Genomic DNA, 9,481 nt, shown 5'->3' with positions numbered 1-9,481 from the left:
TACTCCTTAATACCGGACAAGCAGTAGTATTTTAAAATTTCTGTGATTTAATACCAAGTTTAATAAAACCACCAAAATAAATTTGATACTCAATATGTTTCCTTGAAAATAAACATATTCTCATTCGGTCTAAAAATAAAATATGAAATTGGTATACAGAACATTCAGAAGTGTGAATGTCATAAAATCTGGTTATATCAGAAAAAGGTTTTGAACGCCATTATAAACGTGGACCTGTATACGTAAGACCTCATGGGACGACACCTTATCATATACAGGTTATTAACATGTAGCTCTGTAATGCCTGGAAATGTCAAAGTAAATCACTACCTATACAGTATAGAATGTACCATGTGAAAGAAATTTTCACGATTGTAAAGTATGACCATTCATGATTTAAGAGGGGTCCAGGGTGGGGTCAATGATTTAAATTCTGACATAATTTTTTTCTCAACTTATATCACTAAACTAAACAAAAAAAAATACATACAGGAAAAAAACTCTTGTAGATTCATAGAATACTCCTTGATATCGGCTACAGTACTTAGTGGACAAGCAGTATTTTTAAATTTCGATGATTTAATAGAATAGATATTGAACCCCAATATATAATATAAACCAGTATATACGTGAAAGGTTATGGGACAGTACCTTACCATATGCAGGTAATATACATGTAGCTCCGCTGTAATACCCACAAATGTCAAGGTAAATCATTACCTATACAGAATATACCATGTCACAGGAATTATCACGATTGTAAAGCATCACCAGTCATCTTTTAAGATGTGTCCTATGTGTACCCCACCTATGGTTTAAATTCTGACTAAACATTTTTTGTTCAACTTTAATCATTAAACTAAAAATTTAGTTTTTAAATTACGTCCAGGAACTATTTTTTTGTTGTTGTAAATTTACGTTTTTCAACTGGTACTTTCGATAGAAGGGAGTAACGTTAGAATCATAAATTGACTCTACAATAAAACAATGTATACCCCCCTCCCCCAAAAAAGAAAAAAAAGATGAACGGTAAGTAATATTAAAATATTTTTTTGTTGCTAACCAGATATATGTATATATATATATGTCTCTGAGTTAACCCAATAAAAATGACAGCAATAAAATGGAAATATATTCATGGTGTGTATACAATGCAACTGCGGCTATGCACTTTTTCTAGGGAGTTGAATAACCACTATAATAGCCACAGCGTACATGCACATTTTATTAAATGACTCCTTCCATCATTTCAACCAAGAATGACAATTATATGTGAAATGCTATAGTTGGTGAGACTTTATTTTCTACCAGATGTGTGTATTTTTCATATTTATATACCAAATGTGTGCATTTTCCCCCTGAAACATTCGAGAAAATTTTAGTATATCCGTTCCTATTATGAACAGAAATATGTTACATTTGTGTAATTTATATGCTTATTTTCTCTCTTATTTTTAACATATATTTAAAAATGTTATAGTTCCGTAACTTTCTATCTGTATAAACCAATGATCGACAAGTGCATACATTTTTGGGAAATGAATATATATATAGGCTATGTTTCAAATTTTCCATAATTAATGACGACTAGTATATCTTGACATTTTTCCAAATTTTACCGTAGGAAGTATCTAAATAGATTTTATTTCCTCAAATTTTTAGCTAAATTATTTAGATTTTCATCAATATCATTCTTTTCACCAGAAATGTCATTCATAAACAAGTGGTAGTAAAATTGTATACACGTATGAGTTTTGCAATGACTAGTATTATATCACTGTGGGACTCAAGACAAAAAATATACAAATGATGTATATTACATCTGAGAGTTTTTAAATGGAAAGTTCCAAGTTTCCGGCCGTGTACACTGATACACTCAGAAGTGAAGCGATGAATGAACCTGCATTATGTAATTGTGTAATAAAGAGTTTTTTTTAGCCCGACAGGAAATCGCTTGAATACCTGGACGTGTCACCTCACAATACCTGTAGCAATAATTCCTTTATCCATGCTGATGATCAAATTAGAGAAGGACAGACTTGAATAAATGTATTGCATAAAAGACTTATGACCAAATTAGATTTTTGAAAAACAATTTTATACGGAACCCCGCTCGTTAATTATGACTTTAGATATAGAGAAAATCCATAAATTTAAAGTAAATTGCTCTAAAGTAATTCTCCTATATATTTACTTGTTTCATTAACTTAGTAAAAATAAAAGTTTAAAAACGACAGACCATACATATGGTTATTTAAGAAACAAATAATGTCCAATCGGCCGACTTTTCCGACTCTTAAACCTTTTTTGAAACATTGTTCCGTATCAAGTTAGTTTAAAAAGTTTACAACCATGTTTGGTATAATTCTTTTTTTAGGATCCGACAAACTGTGATTGCCTTTGTCATTCCCTTGTCGGTTAAAACAACCGCACGCCTGACAAGTGATTTCGACACTGAAATACGACTACGTCAGTCCCTGCTTGTTTTGGTACTTTGTGGTTTATAGATATCACAGAAAATGAACAATCTCAATTTAAAATTGATGCTGATCTCTTATCTAGGGGAATAAAACGTTAATATTAATGAATTTGTGCTTTTTTTATTCACAATGAACATAATATATTTTTTTCATTTTTTTTTTTGCAAAGTTTCCCTTCAAACTCTTAATAGGCGTTCGCTAAGGATATGTTGTTAATTTTACTTAGTTTTTTTCGTAAAGGGGGAAGTTTTTTATGTATTATGTATTATTAAATTATCATGCCCGCGTCACACCCAAGTCGTTTTCACTACGTTCTGTAAAATGTAGCCGAACAGGCATCAAACTGTGCGAACGGAGTGGACGTAGTAGCAACTTTTAACGATCTGTTTACGAACTTCATTAGCTGGTTTGATTAGGAATGGTACTCTAGAACTTTAAACCTGTTAAAAATTTTCGCCGACCATCCCATCCTAAAATAAAACAGAGTGGCAACTTCTTTTAACCGAGATGGACGTACCACGAACGGAATTGCCGTACTGCCATGGGAACGTACTAGGGACTTGCTATGACGTGGTGTGGTCGGGCGTCTATTGGGTGTACGTGTGCTCACAAACCGAGTCCCGTTCAAACACGGACCCAACTCGACCACATTACGTCCTTGGTGCGTCTTTATTCCGTCTAAATACTATCACAACAAAATAACAAGTTCGAACAAGATAGCAATACTTTTCAACACAGTCCTTAACGTTCGTACGTAGTAGGTTCTCTGTATTGCGTTCTTATGTCTTTCTTTAAACGTACACGTGTACACTAAGTATGCAGTACAATAAAAAAAGGTTTGGTATAAAACAAGGCCGTTTTCTTACTAGTGTGACCTTTGGTTACTTATATGTATGGAACGCCACAGCTGTCTTATGTGGAACTCTGATATTACTTTATGTTGTTTTATTATTACTTGATGATATTTTGTCTTTACTTAATACGGTTTTGACATTACGTTATGATGTTTTGATATAACTCAATATGGAATAGTCATTACTTAATGATATTTCGATATTACACGATATGGTTTCGTATTGACTTGATATAGTTTTGTCATTACTCAATATGGTTTTGTCATTACTCGATGTGGTTTCACCATTATTTAATGTGGTTGTGTCATTACGCAATGTGGTTTTAACATTACTTGATGTGAATTTGACTTAACGTTATGTAGTTGTTTCATTACATGATGTGGTTTTGTTATTTTGTAATGATGATTTGCCTATTCTTTATATGGTTTTAACATTACGTAATGATGTTTCAAAATTTGACGATTTTACACTACATGATGTGTTTGTTTCATTATTTGATGTGGTCCTGTCATTCTTTGATGTGGTTATCCCATTACTTGATGAGGTAAAATCACGTGACCAATTCGGAAAAACCTGTTCTATTTTTAGATAGATTTCCATGTTGTATGTGCCTTGGATGAGTGTGGCCATCCATCGAATAAGAGTTCGGGTTACTGTTTGAGTTAAACTTTGAGTTAGTCTTCGATTTCGAATGCAAGTCATTATTAGAATTAAAGTTTTAGTTAGCATTGAGTTTCGAGTTGGACTTCGAGTTTGAGTCACATTTAAAGGTAGAGTTCTAGTTACAACATTAAATTTGAGTCACTTTTTGAAGTAGAGTTTGAGTAAGATTCGAATTTAAGTCTCATTTAGATTAATTAAGATTATGAGTTGAAATTCGAGCTATCTTATATGAGTTCGTAATTGAATTTTCTATCGCGGAACAAGGACTCTTGCTCGGGCTTCCGAAAAGAGGGCTCCGGGGTATGCGTACAAAAGATAAATAATGTTACAGTATACAAAACGCAACATAGAAGTTGAAATAAAGCTAGATATGGTGTGATTGATAATGAGACAACTATCCACCAGAGTTTAAATGCAGTGGATGTAAGAAATCATCTATAGGCAACCGTACAGCCTTCAACACACCGTATAGTCAGCTACAAAAGGCCACCATGCACCATGTGAAAAAAATCAAACGAAAAAACAAACGGTCTTATTTATAAATAAAAAATCTACAAAAAAAAAATGACACACATTTATACAACGACAACAATTGAACTTCCTGCTCCTGACTTGGGACAGGTACATAACGAAAGTGCACGTGGCGGAGTTTAACATGTATGTGAGCGCTAAATCCTAACCTTACATCGGACTGTTACAGTTGTGTAACAGCACAACACGAGAAAAAATGTAAACTAGACAAAGTGATGCCCCCGCACTCAACTCATTTAACTGCTTATACCCCCAAAATGACAAAAAAAAGTTCAATTATCTCCCAAAAAGAGCAAACGATAATAAAAATAAAAACCCTGACCACATGCACACCTTCAATATATGTACAAACAGCCAGCAGAGTGAAAACTTCCTAGCATTCAAATTATAGGAGGAGTTATCTCGAAACGCTCTTCTCATGCAAGTAAATTTCCCAAAAAGTTACCGTGAAAGTTCAACTATCTCCCAAAAGATCAAATATTAATAAACATTAAACCCTGACCACATGCACACCTTCAATATATGTACAAACAGACAGTAAAGAGAAAACTTCCTAGGATTCAAACTGTAGGAGGAGTTATGCGGACTATATACCCATAATAGGACGGACAGACGGACGGACGGACAGGGGTAAAACAATATGCCTCCCAACTTTCAGTCGCGGTGGCATACGAAACAGTTTCATTTGGCTGATTCAATAGATCGGTAAGACTGGGTAATATAAATCCATCGGGGTGATCTCGGATGCTCCAGAAAGGCACCCGTCGTGTTATTCGAGAAAGTACAAACCCAGTGATTTGGTTTTATTTGGTAGTTTACATTCAAGGAAAAGATGACAGTATTATGGTTACGACTACTGGAACATGTCCGTCGTCACATGTGAAACAGATATTCCAAAAAGTTTATTTTTCAATTAGTGCGAGGTAGATCAGGGAATTCAATTGATTACAAATAAAAGATTGATATTCGTATAAGTTCAAATGATCATTTACGCTAAAAAAAAATCTGAGAATTCTTATTTTATAGTATTGATGCTTTGTCGCTTAGTCCGAGCCCCCCTCCCCCGTTTACCTGTAACTTTAGTGTGAGTTGATTTGAAGTGTTTCATTTGTTAACAATAAAGTTCAAGTCTTTTGATTTGTGTCGAGCCTGCGACATCAATGTAGCGGCAGTGAGACACAACAAACCTATATTTCGTCGTCGATAGTGGCGTCGGCGTCTCCATCTCCATTTTTTTTTTATTTCTATTGAGTTTAACCTTTCATTATACATGTTACTAAACATGTATGCCATCATAATTTTGTACTTTTAGAATATCATACTGTATTTGTTTACCTCGACTATTGTATCTGTATTTATATTGTATGTTTCTCTGTAAACTTGTATTTAGTTTTTAGAGAATAAAGTATCTATGTATCTATCTATAGATCGTTAGGTTTCTAGTTTTTTACATTTTTCATTTCGGGACCTTTTATAGCTTACTATAGAGTATGGGTTTTGCTCATTGTTGAAAACCATACAGTTTTGTTTTAGTTAAATAAAACCGAATTAAACTGTTTTGATATGATAAATTTGTAAACCTCCATGAAGTGTTTTCAAACTTGTATAGGGGTTATTCCTCAATTTCATGAAAAAGCATCTACAGAAAAACATTTTTTTTTTAATTTTTTTTTTACCGATAAATGTATAGATAAATGTACAGCCGATCAACATGACGCTTTTACACTTACATCAGCAATATCAGGCGAGACACATGGTTCCGTGGAATATTTTACAAATTTATTACAAAAATACTGCTTCCGTTTGAGAAATTAGAATAAAAACAACAGGACCAAGTGGTTTGGGGATATCCTAATTATGTCCGAAATACTGTAAACTTTTTAATACTTTTTTTCTTATTATTTTCTGCCGTTCCCCCTTTTTCATACCAAATAACTCTGAACAACCACTCGAACTTTAATTTGAACTTTAACTCAATGGATAGCGATACCCATCCAAAGCACATTAAACAAACGATATATTGAAATCTGTTTAAAAAAAGAACATATTTTTTTACAAATTGGTCACGTGGTTTTACCTCATCAAGTAATGGGATAACCACATCAAAGAATGACAGGACCACATCAAATAATGAAACAAACACATCATGTAGTGTAAAATCGTCAAATTTTGAAACATCTTTGCGTAATGTTAAAACCATATAAAGAATAGGGTAAGGCAAATCATCATTACGAAATAACAAAACCACATCATGTAATGAAACAACTACATAACGTTAAGTCACATTCACATCAAGTAATGTTAAAACCACATTGACTAATGACACAACCACATTAAATAATGGTGAAACCACATCGAGTAATGACAAAACCATATTGAGTAATGGCAAAACTATATCAAGTCAATACGAAACCATATCGTGTAATATCGAAATATCATTAAGTAATGACTATTCCATATTGAGTTATATCAAAACATCATTACGTAATGTCAAAACCATATTAAGTAAAGACAAAATATCATCAAGTAATAATAAAACAACATAAAGTAATATCAGAGTTCCACATAAGACAGCTGTGGCGTTCCATATATATGCCCAGAAATAACGTGGATAACATTGCAGCTCATAACATTCGAATGTAGGTTTCGTAAAATTTGTATTGCAAACATACCCAGGGTGCAATGAGATGGTAGAGCAAGAGAGAAGAAGGAGAAGATCAACATGAGTACAATGAGATAATAGAGCACGAGAGAAGAAGGAGAAGATCAACATGAGTACAATGAGATGGTAGGGCAAGAGAGAAGAAGGAGAAGATCAACATGAGTACAATGAGATGGTAGAGCAAGAGAGAAGAAGAAGAAAATCAACATGAGTACAATGAGATGGTAGAGCAAGAGAGAAGAAGGAGAAGATCAACATGAGTACAATGAGATGGTAGAGCAAGAGAGAAGAAGAAGAAAATCAACATGAGTACAATGAGATAATAGAGCACGAGAGAAGAAGGAGAAGATCAAGAACATGTTGGGTAAGGAATTTGTAGCAAATATAGAGTTATATCAAAACATCATTACGTAATGTCAAAACCATATTAAGTAAAGACAAAATATCATCAAGTAATAATAAAACAACATAAAGTAATATCAGAGTTCCACATAAGACAGCTGTGGCGTTCCATATATATGCCCAGAAATAACGTGGATAACATTGCAGCTCATAACATTCGAATGTAGGTTTCGTAAAATTTGTATTGCAAACATACCCAGGGTGCAATGAGATGGTAGAGCAAGAGAGAAGAAGGAGAAGATCAACATGAGTACAATGAGATAATAGAGCACGAGAGAAGAAGGAGAAGATCAACATGAGTACAATGAGATAATAGAGCACGAGAGAAGAAGGAGAAGATCAACATGAGTACAATGAGATGTTAGAGCAAGAGAGAAGAAGAAGAAAATCAACATGAGTACAATGAGATGGTAGAGCAAGAGAGAAGAAGGAGAAGATCAACATGAGTACAATGAGATGGTAGAGCAAGAGAGAAGAAGAAGAAAATCAACATGAGTACAATGAGATAATAGAGCACGAGAGAAGAAGAAGAAAATCAACATGAGTACAATGAGATGGTAGAGCAAGAGAGAAGAAGGAGAAGATCAACATGAGTACAATGAGATGGTAGAGCAAGAGAGAAGAAGAAGAAAATCAACATGAGTACAATGAGATAATAGAGCACGAGAGAAGAAGGAGAAGATCAAGAACATGTTGGGTAAGGAATTTGTAAAAACCGGAGAGAAGATTAGCAATATGACATTTTCATCAGATAATGAATGAGAAGCTCCGCTTGGATGGTCAGGAGTCATTGAGAATAAGGACTGACAGAAACGAGGCTTTTTATAACCGTCAATCCATAACGTGATAATAATTATGTTCTAAAGTTAAACTGTCTGTGACCGAGTTGAAAAAAAATTAAGTTTTAAGAATAGGGAGATGTTGTATGATTGCCAATGAGACAACTATCCTCAAGAGTTCAAATGAAGTGGATGTAAACAATTATAGACAACCGTACGGCCTTCAACGATAAGAAAAACCAATACCGTATAGTCGACTCCAATAGGCCCGACATGAAAAATGTGAAACAATATAAACGAGAAAACCAACGGACTAATTTATAACAAAATTGATTTTGTTAGAACGGATTTCGAATTATAAGGAACGAAGTAGAACTAGTTACTAACCGGTTTAAATGGGCTACAGCTAGACAAGCTTGCACTACTTGGAAACGCTGTCTCCATGAGGTAAACGGGCAATTTTACCCGATCTGAATGGGATATAAACGGACTGCAGACGTGATCAAGACGAGATGGACGCATCAAAACCTGTTTAGGAACCAACTAGGGTCGCATTATACTGAGCCAGTGTCCGGTCAAAGCTATATGCTTATTAGTCAGACCTAAACCCGTTTTACGTTTTATTATGGATCGGACGTGTTAAGATCTAGTTTGGTGTGACTGAAGCTTAACGCTAGCAAAAATTCATTTATACTTTTTGACTGGAAGCCATACATCACACTTATAAACAAATCAAACTTTCCATTTTCTGCATTGTGAAGATTTTTGTCTCATAGTTGAATAAATAAGAACTATTACATTGTTTTAAGTTTTCAAATATCACTTTTGTTACCTTTTTCCCTTGTTATGACAACATTTATTTTGGGGACTGTTGTTTTAATCCAATTTTGACGCCTAACATATTTGACCAGGTGAAAGTAATAAGACACCTGTAGTGTAATGTAGTCACCTGCAATTTTATTGTCATCACTTGATATGTGCGAATGTATTGATTTCCCATAGTGTCCATAATTTGAATATATAATGAAATGCGGCCGTCTTGGAAATTAGATCAGCGTCATATTAAAATATATTTTGTTAGGACCTTCATATCATCATGCATGTGCAATG

The sequence above is a fragment of the Mytilus californianus genome, unplaced genomic scaffold, assembly GCF_021869535.1.
Source record: "Mytilus californianus isolate M0D057914Y unplaced genomic scaffold, xbMytCali1.0.p SCAF_11, whole genome shotgun sequence".
Taxonomy (NCBI): domain Eukaryota; kingdom Metazoa; phylum Mollusca; class Bivalvia; order Mytilida; family Mytilidae; genus Mytilus; species Mytilus californianus.
Note: the sequence above shows the minus strand (reverse complement) of the source record.